This window comes from Alexandromys fortis, unplaced genomic scaffold (genome assembly GCF_014885135.2).
Source record: "Alexandromys fortis isolate MF-2015 unplaced genomic scaffold, M_Fortis_MF-2015_v1.1 scaffold_65, whole genome shotgun sequence".
NCBI classification, from domain to species: domain Eukaryota; kingdom Metazoa; phylum Chordata; class Mammalia; order Rodentia; family Cricetidae; genus Alexandromys; species Alexandromys fortis.
In genome coordinates, this window is record NW_026067986.1 from 920,917 (window position 1) to 937,240 (window position 16,324).

The 16,324-nt window shown below is 46.8% G+C and overlaps 1 protein-coding gene across 2 annotated transcripts in view; it reads right to left on the reverse strand.

The window, feature by feature from the left end:
- Cflar (CASP8 and FADD like apoptosis regulator) overlaps window positions 1-16,324 on the reverse strand; it is an 80,526-nt gene that overhangs the window by 7,051 nt on the left and 57,151 nt on the right. Inside the window, exon 11 of one of the 2 annotated variants that reach the window (XR_007594792.1) lies at window positions 10,711-12,877. The exons of the other annotated variant lie outside the window; for it this stretch is intronic. The gene's annotated coding sequence lies outside the window, so the exon portion shown is untranslated. Of the gene's footprint in view, window positions 1-10,710; window positions 12,878-16,324 lie in introns of those variants that run through there. 2 annotated transcript variants of the gene reach the window in all.

Sequence of the window (16,324 nt, forward strand, 5' to 3'; positions counted from 1 at the left end):
AGACATTCTTCAGGACACAGAAGAAAGTGACTGACAAACTGCCAATATAAGCAGAACTGTCTTTGAAACTTCCTGCTTTGTGGAAAAGTCTGCTGGATACTATGGGCCTGTAAGCTACAGATGGAAGCAATGATACAGAAGAACCTTGGGTGACTGTCCAGGCAGTGAGATGTCTCTGTCAATTCTAGAGTTTTGGAAGTTGCTTACAATGCACTTCTTGTTTAATTTGGTAATACTATATCCTTCTGGAGTCTTTGATGGATTTGAAGAATAGATATGGTTTTCCTTAGTTATGATAAGAGATAAAGTAGATATAGATATTGTAACTGTAATTCTTGCTTGATACCTATTTTGCTATATGTAATTTTACTATATTAAAATTAAAACCTTTCTTTTCATTTAGACAGAAAAGGGGAGGGGATGTGGGATTCCCCTCTGTATGCTGTGAATACTATTGGTTAATAAAGAAACTGTCTTGGCCTGTGATAGGGCAAAAGAGTAGAGCTAGGCAGGGAAAACTAAACTGAATGCTGGGAAAAAGAAGGTGAATCAGAAGAAACCATATAAGCCTGCAGGATACAGACTCCAGAACTTTACCCAGTAAGCCACAGTCACGTGGCAATACACAGATTAATAAAGATGGGTTAAATTAAGATATAAGACTTAGCCAGAAATACACTTAAGCTATTGGCCAAACAGTATTGCAAATAATACGGTTTCTGAGTGATTATTTTGGGGCTGAGCAGCCAGGAACAAGCAAACAGACTCCTACTACATGTGAGTGCATGCGTGCGTGCGTGCGTGCGTGCGTGTGTGGGTGGGTGGGTGTGGGTGTGGGTATGGGTGTGGGTGTGTGTGTAAAATGCCACATTTTCCTCATCCATTCCTCTGTTGTTAATGTTCCATAATTTAGCTATTGTGAATAACTATGGATGTACACGTGTCTCTCTGACATGTTGGCTTAGAATCCTGAGCATAGATACAGCTGGGTCACACAGAAGATCTATTGTTAAGTTTTGGAACAACCTCCGCATTGATGTTCCAGAGGCTAGCCCAGCTTGCATCGCCATCAGCAGGGTCTACAGGTCCCTTCTGCCTTCTGTCTAATTTCTTTCAAGCATCTGTGGCCATTTTTTATCTTAATGACTACTATCCTGACGGGGATAAAATGGAATCTCAATGTACTTTAATTCACAGTTCTCTGATGGCTAATGAAGTGGAGAATTGTTTCATTGCTTTTAGCTATTTGTGAGTTGTTGTTGTTGTTTTTTATCATTTATTTAATGACTTACTTACTCACTTATTTATTTGAGAATGAGGGACATTCTCGTCACTCATAGGAGTGAGAACTTTCTTTCGGGAGTCCACCCTCCCATTGTGTGTGTTCTAGGGAAGGAACTAAGGCCGTCTGGCTCAATGCCAAGTGCCTCTGCCCCCTCTGCCAATTCCTGGGCCTTCATTTCATCTTCTGAGAACCACCTGTTCGTTTCATTGACTCGCTTATTAATCGAGTTATTTGAATTCTTATTGCTTACATTTTTAGTTCTTTGCTTTCTTTCTGTTTTTTGTTTGTTTTGTTTTGCTGATTTTTTTTTTTTTTTGAGACAAGGTTTCTCTGTGTTTTTCTTGCTTTGTCGACCAGGCTGACCTTGAACTCACAGAGAGCTGCCTGCACTTGCCTTCCAAGTCCGATAGCTGAGGGTAAAGGCATGCGCCACAACCAACTGGCCTACACGTTTAGTTCTTTGTATTGTCTAGATGCTAATGCTTTGTCAGATAAACGGTGTGTAAAGATCTTTCTCCCATCCTGTATGCTGTCCCTTTGCCCAATTAACAGATCCTTCACTATGCAGATGTCTTTTAGTTTCATGAGGTCTCATTTGGAAACTGTGGGACATAGTTCTTGGGCAGAACCTTTCAATAGTAATTCTCAATACTAGTGATTCCTGTATCAAAACCGAAACAAACAAACCAACCAAAACCAGGATCCATCTATTTGTTGCCGCCAAAAAACATTCACCTCAACATCAAAGATAACAAACACTGCGTTAAAGGTGAACAGAGAGAAAAGGATGTCCAAGCAAACGGGTCTCTGAAACAAGCCAGTGCCACTGTTCAAATGTCAGATTTCAGTCCAGAGAGGGTCACCTCATACAGACTGAGAGACAATCCATCAAGAGGACATTTATTCATTGGCGTGTGAATAAATCAAATTCTGCTAAGGGTAAAGCCATGAATTAATTCAAACACCATAAGTGGGTGACTTCAATACCTCTTTTTTTTTTGGTTTTTCAAGACAGGGTTTCCCTGTGGCTTTGGAGCCTGTCCTGGAACTAGCTCTGTAGACCAGGCTGGTCTCGAACTCACAGAGATCCTCCTGCCTCTGCCTCCCGAGTGCTGGGATTAAAGGCGTGCGCCACCATCGCCCGGCTCAATACCTCATTCTTATCAGTAGACAGGGGGAAAAAAGCACCTGAGTTAAGGCAGCCCCCCAGCAGAGTGACTTAAAAACAGAAGCAACTCTTTGGGTTAGCAGCTCCATGCAGCCTGCTGCCTGCATGTGACTCCAGCACAGCTCATGGCTCCGTTGAGGTCACAGATCAAATGGACAATAGTAACCCCTTAAGGCCTCAGGAAAACCAGAACAAGCTTATACCAGGTGTGATGGTTTGAAAGAGAATGGCCCTCGGGGCCAATTTTTGTTTATTTGTTTGAATGCTTGTCTCCGGTTAACTGGAACTGTTTGAGAAGAATGAGAAAAGGGAGAAACACAGGGTGAGTTCTGGGGTTTCAAAAGCCCACAGCAAGCCCTGTTTCTCACTCTCCATTGGCCTGGAACTTGTGGATCATGAGAACTCTCAGCTACTGCCCCACTGCCTCGCCTGTCTGCCCGCCACCATGCCCCCCACAGTGATGATAATGAACTAACCCCTCTGAAACTATAAGCCAGCCCACAGTTAAATGTTTTCATGGGGTCTCTTCACGGCAACAGAATAGTAACTAAGACATATGGGAAAAATTATTACGATAAGGGCAGAAATTAATGAAACAAAACCAAAAAGAGATTCACAAAGAATTGAAGAAGCAAAGTTGATACTAACAAAAGATAAAGAAGACCTACTAACTAAAAGAGAGAAAACCCAGATTAATAAAGTGAGAGGCAAAAGGAAAGACATTACAACTGATAACTATGAAATTTACAAAAATTCACCAAAAAACCATGGCTATACCTGAAAAACTGTGATTTTGCTCACTTCTAGGATCTAAAAGAAATGGATGAATTTCTAAAATTAAATCAACTGACAAAGAGGCGTGAAGGGTGGCAGGGCTTTTGGCTCTGGGTATGGGACAGAAAGAGTTAACTCTTTAGATAATCATTTTACCACTAAAGCCTTATTGCTTTAGTCGAAGTAAGAAATACAGATGGGACAATAACAAAAATGCTTTCTTTCCATATTTCAGGATTTTTTGTTTGTTTGTTTGTTTTTCGAGATAGGGTTTCTTTGTGTAGCCCCGGCTGTGATGGAGCTCTCTGTAGACCAGGCTGGCCTCAAACTCAGGGATCCACCTGCCTCTGCCTCCAGAGTGCTGGGATTCAAGGCAGAGCCACCACTTCCGGGCCCCTAGTTTTCAGGGGTTTTAAAGCTGTTTCTGGGTTACATTGTAGCCATATGACTACAATGTTTTCACCCTGTAACTATTGGTAACACCTCTGATGGGCCTGAAGTCCTGAGCTTTGAAGGACATCCGACTACCACAGCGGACTCTGTTACAAACACGGATGTTCTCTTTGGTCCCAGTTCGAAAGTTCCCAGTCACACCTCCTTAAAGAACTCTAAAATGGAAGGTTTCCTCAATCTCACCAAGGACGTGAACCAAACAATGATCAAACACATAAGCTCCCTGCTGGGAATTAGTTAAAATGGGTTCTGGTGTTAAAAAAGAGAAAGAACTTTGAAGACACTTGCTGCTACCCACCATAGGAGGAAGCTATCAGAGTAAAGCGCCCCGATTTGGCAGTTGAGAGGATCAATGGCCTGTCCAAAAGTACCTCGGCATCCAGGAGGGCGGGGCTAGGGCGACCCCATGATATCAGTACCTGCCCTGGCTTGTGATTCTGCCCAAGAACCTGGGCAAGACCACAGCAAACAGACTCAAATCCGTTTGTGTCTTAATCCACTCCAGGACTTAGTATGGTAGCTACTTACAACCTCTACCCCAGTTCTGGGCCCGCATTTCCTGTCCAAGACCGTGAGCTTCCTGAGGGCAGCGACTGCAGCTTTCATGGTAATACCGGAACCATACAACTGCCCGAAAATATCACCAATGAAAAGAAACTCTGCTAAGCGGAAATGCATCAGATGCCATATGTAAGTGGGTCAGTAAACCTGGGAAATACGGAATGAAGCAAGAAGATGCCCACTTTCTTACTAAAAAAATTTCAAGTTAGAAGCTTCACAAAAAAAAAAAAAAAAAAAAAAAAAAAAAAAAAGGCAGGCCGAATAGGGTGAAGTGGCCTTGCAGTACAGGCTGCTGACGAAGTCATGTTATTTCCTGGATTGGATTAAACCGCAAACGGGATTTGATTTTCTCATTGTGGCATTACTGGGCAGAATAAAACACCAGCTACACGACCTGGTGTTACAGGGTCATCTTCTCCATCCTGGGTGAAGAGACGCAGCCGAATAGTAAGAAACGAGAGTGTTCATCATTTTAATTGGATCACTCCCCTATTCATAAAAACTGATTTGTTGGGACTGGAGAGATGGCTCAGCAGTTTAGAGCCCTTACCACTCCTGCAGAGTATCTGTGCTCCGTTCCCAGCATCCACATGGTGGCTTAAACTATCTGGAACTCCAGGTCCAGGGGGATCTGTGCCCACCCCACCCCCCACCACTGCACAGGCGCGGGAGCGCGCGCGCGTACACAACAGGTGTACAGACATACTTGCAGGCAAAACGCTCATAGACATAAAATAGAAATAGAAATAAATCATGTTTTAAAGAAAGAAACGGAGAGCTAACCAAGCAGAAGGGACATAGAGGACTTCCTTTAAAAAAAAAACTAAGAAATAGAAATAAGACTATATGCTAATTACCAATAGCTTTAAAGTCTCAAGTAGTTACAAGAGTGAGTGACCGGCAGGAAAATCAGAAGTTTAAAAGCTCAAGGAAGTGGGGGAGGAGGACGTAAAGAGGGGAGAGGGAGAGAAACAGATTGAGGGAGGGGCGAAATGGAGAGAGAATTTGAAGGTGCCGGGTTTGGCGGTGTCTTTTAAGGGTTGGAAGAGCATAAAACGCGGGAGGACACGCAGCAGAGGCGAGAGGACTCCACACAGTGATATCAGCGCGTGATTAACTCAGCTCCAGGTTCCAGAGTCGAGTTAAAAAGACAGTAAGCCTAAGAAGTTGTCTGAGGTTTTCTGGAGAGGAAGGCGCCGAGGGTTCTGCCGGCTGGTGGGAGTGGAACGAGGCCGCAGAGCCGCACTCACCTGATCGCAGAGCGGTCACTGCTCCGGGGCTCTCCCGCCGGTCACAGCTCCGGGGACCCGGGCGAGTGGCTTGGGGGAGAAGATCTGCGACTCCCGCCCGCCGCCGGAGGCCGAGCTAACTTTTGCTTTCGAAGGCTCCACGCCGGGCCCACAGCTCCAGGAGCGAGCTCACTTCCTGTTCCCACCCAGCTTGGCCACCGTTTCCCAGCAATTCCAAGAAGCCAGGCTTTAAAACCCGATCACCCGAGGTCAGGGAAGGGGAGCCGATCAAGCGCCCTCCGCAGAAGGGCGGGTTCCAGCCTTCAGCGAGGAGGAAGGAAAACTCGCAATTGAAAGAGTTCGGCGAAAACTTCACCCAGCGTAGAGGAATGACTCATCCCGCAACAAGTTAATCATTAGTTGGTATCACGGTGCCAGCCAGCCGTTCTTGCTATAGGCTGCCCCACCGTCCCTCGCCTTAGGAGCCCCCGCCAATTCTTGAAGACACTTCCTTATTCCCCCCCCCCACACACACACACACACCCCACACACACACACCCGCCTTTCTGAGCCGGGCCAGGAACGTGGCTGTGGGGTGGAGTGTTTGCTTTGCCTGCAGAAAACATACACCGTGTAAATCGGATGGGTAAACCGGATGGATGCCTGGTGCACGCTTGTAATCTCAGCACTCAGGGAGGTGGAGGCAGAAAGATTAGAACTAGCAGGATCCGGGATCAGCCAGGGCAGATAATGAAAGAACACACACGCGCGCGCGCCAATGCCCAATCTCCAACCACTCTGAAGAAGAAAGTAAGTGATTTCACACTGGACTTCAAACTGCCAGCAAAGGTACTTCGATGCAGTCCCCACCCCAGTTCCGGGGACCACAGGCCATGCAGAGAGTCCCAATCCCAGCATTGGGGACCACAGGCCATGCAGTGAGTCCCAATCTCAGCATCGGGGACCACAGGCCATGCAGTGAGTCCCCATCCCAGTGTCGGGGGCCACAGGCCATGCAGAGAGCCCCTATCCCAGTGTCGGGGGCCACAGGCCATGCAGAGAGCCCCCATCCCAGTGTTGGGGGCCATAGGCCATGCAGTGAGTCCCCATCCCAGTGTTAGGTGCCACAGGCCATGCAGAGAGCCCCATCCTAGAGTCGGGGGCCATAGGTAGTGCAGAGAGCCCCAATCCCAGAATCGGAGGCCACAGGCTATGCAGAGAGTCCCAATCCCAGCGGCGGGGACCACAGGCCATGCAGAGAGCCCTCATGCATCAGTGTCGGGGACCACAGGCCATGCAGAGAGCCCCCATCCCAGTGTCGGGGACCACAGGCCATGCAGAGAGCCCCCATCCCAGTGTCGGGGACCACAGGCCATGCTTCCCACCGGTGCTGGAGCTCTGAACTTAGGTCATTAGCTTGCACAGCCAGCTCCCTTACCCACTAAGCCATCTTCCCAGACCTCTAACGTTTTATTTCGAGAGGCCGTCTTGGTTAAATTGTCCCGGCTGACCTTGGTTTAATATCCCTCTCCCTCCATCTCCCAAGTAGCTGGGATTACGAGCTTGTGACACTAGGCCAGGCTTGTTCTGTCTTTTATTCCCATATCCCCCCAGACCGAGATAAAGAGATTTAAGATTATTAACAAGGCTATGTTTTAAAGCATGGAAAATCAAAAGACCAGGGTGTGGGGATAACCTGGCAGGAATCTGGCAAGAAAAGAGCCACAGTCCATACCCCAGAAGGGCTACTGACCCCCCCCCAAACACACACACACTCACACACACCCCATAAGGGCCACTGACCCACCACACACACATGCACACACACACGCACATGCACGCACACTCACATACACACACTCACACACACTTCATAAAGGCCACTGACCCACCACACACACACATGCACACGCATGCACACACACTCACGCCACTGACCCACCACACACACACACACACACACACACACACAATTACACGCACACACAGTCTAGGGAGAGGAAGGGCTTAGAATCAGCAGGTTTCAGACTCATTGATTCACTCCAAATTGGAATGGTGGCAGCCACCCTTATGGTCCCCTGGTCCAGGGAGGACGTGGGAACATAGAGTATGAGACTTCTATGTTTGTCCCTGCTGTTACCAGGTGTATGGCCTTTTATTGCTGGGACAAGATGACCAACAGGAAGCAATTTAAGGAAGGAAGACTTTATTCTGCCTTACAGTTCAAGGGATACAGTCAGTTGAAGCAGGAGGCTGGGTATGTAATCAGGAAGTGGGGCTAGGCTAGAGGCTAGGCTAGGGGCCAGGCCACTCCCAGGCACTCATTGGCACAGCCTTCCCAGGTAGCACCACCAACTAGGGACTAAGGGCTCATGGGAAACGTGTCATCAAACCACAACACTGATAAGGCCAGACCAGTCTGACTATATATGGTGCCCATCACATATATCCACATAAGGCCTGAGAAAGCCAAAAAGGAAAGCTCAAAACACAGAGTCAAACATGGCTTCCTGGTGCAGCTTCCTGTTGACCAAGGTCTTTGGATAGACTCCGTGTAAAGAGACTGCTTGTGGCTGAAGCTACCAGTCACCAGCAACACACACTAAACTGAGCCCTGCCAGTGGCTGACCTAGGAAGCTGGTTGGTCTCAGAGTCTTCTTGGCAGCTTAACTCTGGGAGTGTCCTTTTCCACCCTGGCATGGTGCCTTTTGGGGTTTTGTTCTTGTTGCTTCCTTTGAATTAACCGAGCCCTGCTTAAGCTGTAGGTTAGGAGAAAGTACATTGCACCTGGCTGTGTCTCCAGCAGTTTTTCAAATCTGCAAAACATTCATGGATTATCATTATATCACTATATAGAAAAACCTTTCCAGAAGATAGGCAGGGCAGAGCAACATCCTGAACCACCCTCCCTTAATAAATATAACCTTGGTGAAGAGCTATTGAAGTCCTTTATCATCTGTTCTGAGCGAATGTCGGGCGACCCCAGAGGTTCACAACTGGGAAGGCACCAAAGTAGAACACTGGCGATGTCGTCTAAAACGGCACAGAAATGTCTTAGCCGTTTCTGCCAGATCAAAGCTGGGTACAAAGCGTGGGTGGGAGGTGCTGATTTAATTAGTTCTCTGTAATTCTCTGCCCTCCCCTCTCTGAGTCATGACATTTACATACCCTGGAGCTCTTCCACAAAGCCTCCCAACATCCTTCCACACCTGATAAACTCCGTGGGCCTGACTTAATATGCTCGAATCTACCACCCAAAGTCAAAGACGAATATGGTCTTTCTCTGCCTTGCAGAACCTGCTAGCTCCCTGGGTTGGACTGGTCCTGGGTGGCACTGTGGATGTAGCTGTCACCGTTGCCTCCTCGTTCACTATACTTGACTCCCATGGGCTACAAATAGCATCTCGGTGTCAGGAGGGCTCCAGGAAAATCTGAGAGCTACTTTAAGATCTCTTCCTAGGTCAGGCGTGGTGGCACATGGAAGCGGGTGTGTAGTGATATTTCATCTGTATTTTAATATATAAAGTTTGCCTGAAGTTCAGAGATTAAAACAACCCCCCTGGTCAACCTTACAGACCAGGCAGTGGTGATACACACCTTTAATCCCAGTAGCAATGCTAGTTTGCCATAGAAACCAGGCAGTAGTGGTGCACACCTTTAATCCCAGCACTGGAGTGGAATATAAAACAGGAGAAAACAGCTCTCAGACATAATCTCATTCTGAAATTCCTGGAGGCAGGATCACCATTCTGGACTGAGGTAGAGGTAAGAGCCAGTGGCTGGCTGTTTTGCTTTTCTGACCTTCAGATTGAACCCCAGTTTCTGTCTCTGGTTCTTATTAATGCTACACAGGTCGATCACTGTGAATTTGATGCCAGCCTGGTCTGCAAAGCAAGTTCAAGGCCAGCCAGGACTATGTAGTGAGGCCCTACCTACAAACAAGCAAATGAAAACTAGAAAACCCCACAAGACTGCTTATTCATTGGCTTCTCCTCTCTCGGAAAGTAAGGGGCACACGAACAGGAAACTAAAAGAGACTTCAACTCCCTCCAAGGGGCTCTGAGAATAAGGATTCACCGATAAAGCAAAGGAGGGCAAGGAAGAACCAGGCTTCATGAGTTTCTCTTTGCTTATCAACAGGCAAATGCTGTGCCAGATGGCTCTGAAGGCCACGAAGGCACCAGAAGCTTTGCAGCCCTGCTAGAGTAGGAGCCACCCAGTGTAGTGAACCAGAGGTGCTTCACTGAGAAGATGCCTTTGAAAGGGATGAAAAGGGCAAAGACCATGGAAGGAAACCGGACACGTGGTTACAAGCAAATACAAATGAGCCCAATGTAGGCGATACCCAGGCACCAGGAGAAGACAGAGAAAGGGGAAAGGAACCTTTCTTGTTTTACTTCTTTCTGTTTTGTGAGATAGGATCTGTTGGATCTGTTATTGTACTGAACTTGGGGACCACACCCAGGTTTGGCTAGTTGTCCTCAATTGGACAACTGAGAGTGGAAAGGAGAAAAAGGAAATTTACTCAACGTGGCCACATCAGGAAGAGGGACGGAGAGATGCAGAGGCTCCCCAAGCCCATCTTCTTGGGTCCTGAAGTGAAACTGATGGCACCTTTTACTTCTTTCTCTCAACGTGAGACTCCAAGAGAAATTCCTACTTCTTTGGGATCCACTGTTTAATAATCTGATGGTCTGAGAGACACAAAAGTGTCTCTTGAGAAAAATCTTTATTTCTGCCAGGCCAGTTTTACTATGGAGCCCACATTGGCCTGGTCCTTAGTATGTAGACCAAGCTGGCTTCAAAGTGGGTGCCATCCTCCTTCTGTAATCTTCTTGGCAGGAAAGATGCGATTCTCTCTAAAGAGTCATCGTGTCCCTCTGTTTGGTTATCAGTTCGTTGAAATAATGGTCCTGGCTCACAAGATGGGTCAGCTCATAAAGGAGTCTGCCACCAAGTCTGACGACCAGTATTTGATCCCTGCGGCCCACATGACAGGAAGAGAGAACTGATTCCTGTAAGTTCCATGTGACTCTCAGGCACATACCACACACACACACACACACACACACACACACGCATACACATGTACATGCACACACGCGCGCATGTGCACACACACACACACACTATAGTGAGTAAATAAATTTATAATGAAGTTTTAAAAAGAAATACTGGTTCTCCATGAAGTTAGAATCCCCCCCCATGAATCTCATGGTGGGAGAGAGAGAAAGGCTAATGCTGGATGCCAGCTAGAAGGGAGATTTGTCTCCCAGACAGGTTTCACAGGCTTCGGACAACCACTTGCAGGATGAGACAAGGATCAGTGGTGGGCGGGGCCCCAGCCTGACCAGGACTGCTTGGTCATTTACCCCCCAGCCCTCCATCTGAGCCTAAAGATTCTATCAAGACCCCACGTGGACTTGGGTGCCACTGGCTCTCCCCATTGGTTCCTCTTCCCAGCAGGACACTTTTGCATACATCTTTTTTCTCTGTTTTTCCGCTGTTGCTGATCCTTTGAATTGGCCTTTGGAGGCTTTGATAAAACCTCGCTTTTTAGGGATGCCAATGTCCAGGTTGGAACCATACCTAGGCAGGTAACGCTGCCTCAGCCTCCCAAATGCTGGGATTACAGATGTGTGTGCATTGCCACACCTGGGCCTAATTATTGTCTGTATAACCCTTCCAGAAGCTTGTCATAACCCAAAAGTAAAATATCGGTGAGAACTGGCGTTCAGAAAGGTCTAGAGAATGAATGGTCTCCATGCCGGCTGGGCTGTGGATAAATGTAACCCTTCTGTGCAATTATTTTGAAGTCTCTAAGCAACCCCCATATATGAAACAAGTTCTCCACTTGTCTTGAAAGATTCCTCAAGCCTTCTCAGGGCTCTTTTGGAGGTTCCCTCAATAGCATCCCACCTCAGAAGAATACCACGCTGTTCTCTCTCCCGTTTCTGTTTATCCCTCTATTTTGTGTTGTCCCGGCTTGAAATGCCACCTCCAAAGTGAGGCCACCCTAACTGGGCCATACACATAACCTAAGGTGTATGTATTAGTTATTTTTTTTTTTTGTTACTGCTCTAAAACGCGATGAGCAAAGGCATCTTGGAATGGGAAGAGTTTATTTGGCTTACAGTTCCAGAGAGAGTAGTGTTTGTCCTGGCAGAGAAGCGTGGCAGCAAGCCGCAGGCAGGCGAGGCAGCAGGAAGAGAAAACTGAGAGCTCACGTCTTCAAATGCAAACACAAAGCAGAAAGAACGAACCAGAAGCAGTGTGAGGCGTTGAACCCCAAAGCCTACCCCCAGTAATATACTTCCTCCTGCAAGGTTGCACCACCTAAACTGCCCCCAGACAGCACCAACCAACTGGGAACCAAGTTTCAAATACAAGAGTCTAAGGAGGACATCCTTACTAAAACTACCGCAGTGTCTCTCATTCAAGTTTCTGTTTGTTGCATCATTGTACAAACCCTCCCTAGTGTTCCCAAAGTTTATACTAAGATTTTTTGATGAGATCCCAAAACACCTCTTCTCCTGAACCTGCTTCTGACCATGTTGTACCCGACAGCCAGGCTACGCCAGGTCATTGCCCAAAGCGGACTGCGAAGCATTAACGGCAGAAATAGAGACTTCTGCTGTCAACGGCAATGTCCACCTTTGCTATGTGTCTTCCAGCCAAAATAAAGCTAGAAAATGCAGGGCCACTCACTGCTATGCAAGGAACACTTTCCGGCCAGATCTCTTGAGAAAAGCATGCCCTTCAAAAAGGAAGTGAAACCAACGGTTTTGAGAAGAAGCAGAAAGGCATGGTTTGCCTGTGTCTGAGGCAGAGGCAGAAGGACTGTTTGCTGAAGGCCTGTGCTCGCTGACTGGGAAATAGAAAGTCGGTTCACTGTGCTGTGTGTGTAAGGTGTGTATCTGTGCTGTGCTTTCAGAAAAATTTTACGTTTGAAAGTCAATATTGGCTCATTCTTCTATTTCTTTTTTTTTTCAGTTCAAAAAAAAAATCTCTGTATGGTGCTTTGTCTTTGATTTTCAACCCCCTCCCCCCTTTTTTTTGAGACAGAGTTTCCCTGTGTAACAGCCCTGGCTGTCCTGGAACTCATTTTGTAGACCAGGCTACTCTCGAACTCACGGAAACCCACTTGCCTCTGCCTCCCCAAGAGCTAGGATTAAAGGCGAACACCACCTCTGGGGGACTCCCTGGAGACCTTTCCAGCCAGCAAACTCCTTCCGGCCTTCGCTCCCCTGTTCATGCTTCTTTGCTGCCCTCTGGTGGAACAATTAGGAATTCATCACAAGGGCATGAACTTCACGACGGGGAATAACCGCGGTCTGAGGTCTGATGCGAGATACCCATTTGATTCTGCCAAAGATGTGGATCTGGGTGAAAATAGCCAGGGATTCGCTACAACGGAAGAAAGTAAAGAAAAATTTTCTAAATGTTTGCACGCTTGTACATTATTCACAGGCCAAACCAAGAAATCAAGAAGAAATGAAGTAGTCGTTATCAGGTGTTTGCACAGAGGGAGACGTGCGACAGGTCCCCTCACTGAACACGTTGCTCAGTTATCTTGCTATAAAGCTCCAGTGATCCAGTTGTCTCCGCGCCCCCTCCGCAAATGCCGAGGTTACAGACATGCGTAGTCAAGCCCTGATTTTCATGGGTCCTAGGGAATCTGAATTCAGGAAGCCTTGCTTACACAGCAAGACCTCTCAACTGTGGAGCCATTTTCTCAGTCTCAATCAGTGAGACTATAAGGTATCTCTGGAAATGCCTTGAATAAAATTTGAATCTATTAAAGTTAAACCTGGACCCACAAGAGTTGCACAAAGGGTTTCGTACCTTTTCCTATAACCTGGTTTCTGGCGACAGACCTAGAAAATGATAGTTTTATGGCTGGGGTGGGAAAAGGAATTAACAACTGGAGCAGTTATTAATTGGGCTGGAATTCTTGCTCTGCTGGCACAAGGCTTCAACTTGATGCCAAGGTGAGGGACTTCCCTCCATTCTTGTGTCCCCAAAGATTCTCCCCGCCTTTCTCTCCCACCTCTCCTTAACACTGAGGAATGAGCTTGACCTTTAGTCCCAGACAGTTCTGAATTCAAATCCTGGCTCTGCCTCTCACTACAAACCCAGGCACCTTCCTTGGCTTCACTGAGACCCAGTCTCTGCCTGTGAAAATGACTACTTAGCCCAGGAGGTAAGATGATATATGAGACTTAGTGTTTCACTCAAAGCAGGTGCCCTGGGGACGCTAATTCCCTTCCCCACTAGCAGCTAGGAGCTATCTTCTTCAGCCTGCCCAGACGAGAAAGGGAGGCAGGAAGCTTGGCTTGTAAGCCAGGCCTCACGCCAGTCCAGACACAGGGTGAACTAGGAGTCAACAGCTCAGGGCAAACCTTCGCCCAAGCCACTGACAACTCCAGAGGGGAAGGCCCTCCTTTACCCCAGCCTCCTGGGATGCTCAGTCACACCTTGTTTCTTGTGGCCTGATTCGGTGCTTTGTCATTTAGTATTTTATTGTTTGAAAAATATCACTCATATTGATAACTTCTGCCCTTGAGATGACCTTGAAAAAAATCAATGGAATTCATACATTGGAATACTAATATGGCTAATATTCAGGGTAACACAAGTGTAGACAAATGGAGAGAGAGAGAGAGAGAGAGAGAGAGAGAGAGAGAGACTTTCATCTACAAAATCAAGATGGGTTCACCTTCTAGTTTCAATCACTGCTTCTTCACTGCAAATTCTTTTTTTTAATCTTGTTTTGTTACATTGTAGCCAGCAGGCTCGCCCAAGCTTTTCACATTGTAACACAGCATTGCCCCTTCCGAAGTCCAAGCTTAGAAGTCCAAGCTTAGAAGTCATGCAATTGAGTTACAAAAAAAAAACCAAAGTACCCTCTAAATATGAGTAATGTTTTCAGTAAGTTTATGATTCTTGTTGGGCCCTATTCTTAACTATTCTAGGGCTCAGGCAGCCTCCTAGGTGTGACCTGCCATCTGTAGAGGACCTCCCTAGTAATCCCGCACAGTCTTAAACTTTATCTGTAGAGGGCGCTCAAAGGCCGGGAAAAGACTGGTCAAGGACAGAATTTTCCCTTCCCAGCTCCTGTGGTGGGGTAGGCAACCCTACTGCTTGCTGCCACTAGGAGAAATTTGTAGCAGTTTCTGTGTGGGCAGGCTCCTGATCCCCAGCGGCCCTTTGGTGGCCACGCACTCAGCTATTCTCTCACGATAAAGCTGCAGGTTCGTCCAGTTCTGTGCCCAGCATTGGTGCGCTCCGCCCAAGTCTTCCCATCCGGTTCCTTCCTTGAGTACCTCAGAGTTCCTCTTTGAGCCCTGTCCAGCAGTTCACCACACTGGCTGCCCCAGCGTTTTTCAGAGGGCTCTTTTGCCTTTACTACTTCACTTAAGAGTTTCTATTGCTGCAATAACGCCTAAACGGAGTAAAAGCCACGTGCAACAAACTGATAGCCAACATCATCCTGAACAGGGGTGGGGGTGGGGGTGGGGGCGGGGTGAACACGTGTCCTCTAAGAACAAGAGTGAAGAAAGGGTGTCCTTTCTGTCCATCCTCATTAATACCCCCAAACATTATTCTTAGTCTCACTAATCAGTAAAACATGAAAAAATAAAGGCTGGAGAGATGACTGCAAGGTTAATCTCTCTCCTGTTGCTAGTTTCAATTTTTTTTTGAGGGAGGGGGGTCACTCCATATGGATTTCCATTGCCATCAGTCTTGTTTAAATATTTTTGTTTTCCTGTGATAGCTATTCTGACTGAGATGAGAGAGCCTCTCCATAGTTTTGATTGATTGACACTTCCTTGATGGCTAAAGATGTTTTCCTAGATTCATTGATCATTTTTTTTTCCATCTTCAGTTGAAAAGTGCCTACGGATTGATCCGATGATTTGTTCTGATTGTTTAACTTTTGAGTTCATTTTATATTTTGGCTATTAATTTCTTCTTGGATGAGTAGCTGTCACAGGTTTACGCCCCCCCCCAGTAAGTGGTTTGTCCGCTCTGCTATTCCATTTGTTGTGCAGAAGACTTTCAATTTGATAAAATACTATTGAAGAATTCTTGCTAGTATTTTCCAATACTGAAGTTGTACTTGAGAAGCCTTTTGCCTATACTTGCATCTTAAGGTTCCCCCTGCATTTTTTTAATAGTTCACATTTTCAGGTCTCTATTCAGTCCTTTATATGAATACACACACACACACACACACACACACACACACACACATTATTGAGACAGGGTTTCTCTGTGCAGCTTTGGAGCCTGTCCTGCCTCCCGAGTTCTGGGATTAGAGGCATGCGCTCTCACCTCCCAGTTTAGGATCCAGCTTCAATTCCCAGCCCCACATGGTGGCTCACAACCACCTGGGAATCTGACACCCTCCTATGGCCTCCAAAGGCAGCAAGCAGGCATGGAGTGCACTGACATACATGGAGAAAACACAACCATAGGCAAAACATGCTTAAGATTGAAAATAAAATTGCTATATGGTGGTGGTGCACACCTTTAATCCCAGCACTTGGGAGGCAGAGACAGGAAGATCTCTGAGTTAGAGGCCAGCCTGGTCTACAAAGTATGTTCTAGGACATCCAGGGTTATACAGAGAAACCCTATCTTGAAAAAAAAAAAAAGAAAAAAGAAAAATACTATGTAATTTGTCCATACTGCTTTAGGCATATCCAAAAGAATACAACTCGGCTTACTACAGAAATCTCTCATTGCCCGGCAATGGTGGCGCACTCCTTTAATCCCAGCACTCGAGAGGCAGGTGGATCTCTGAGTTCAAGGCCAGCCTGGCCTACAGAGCGAGTTCTTGGACAGCCA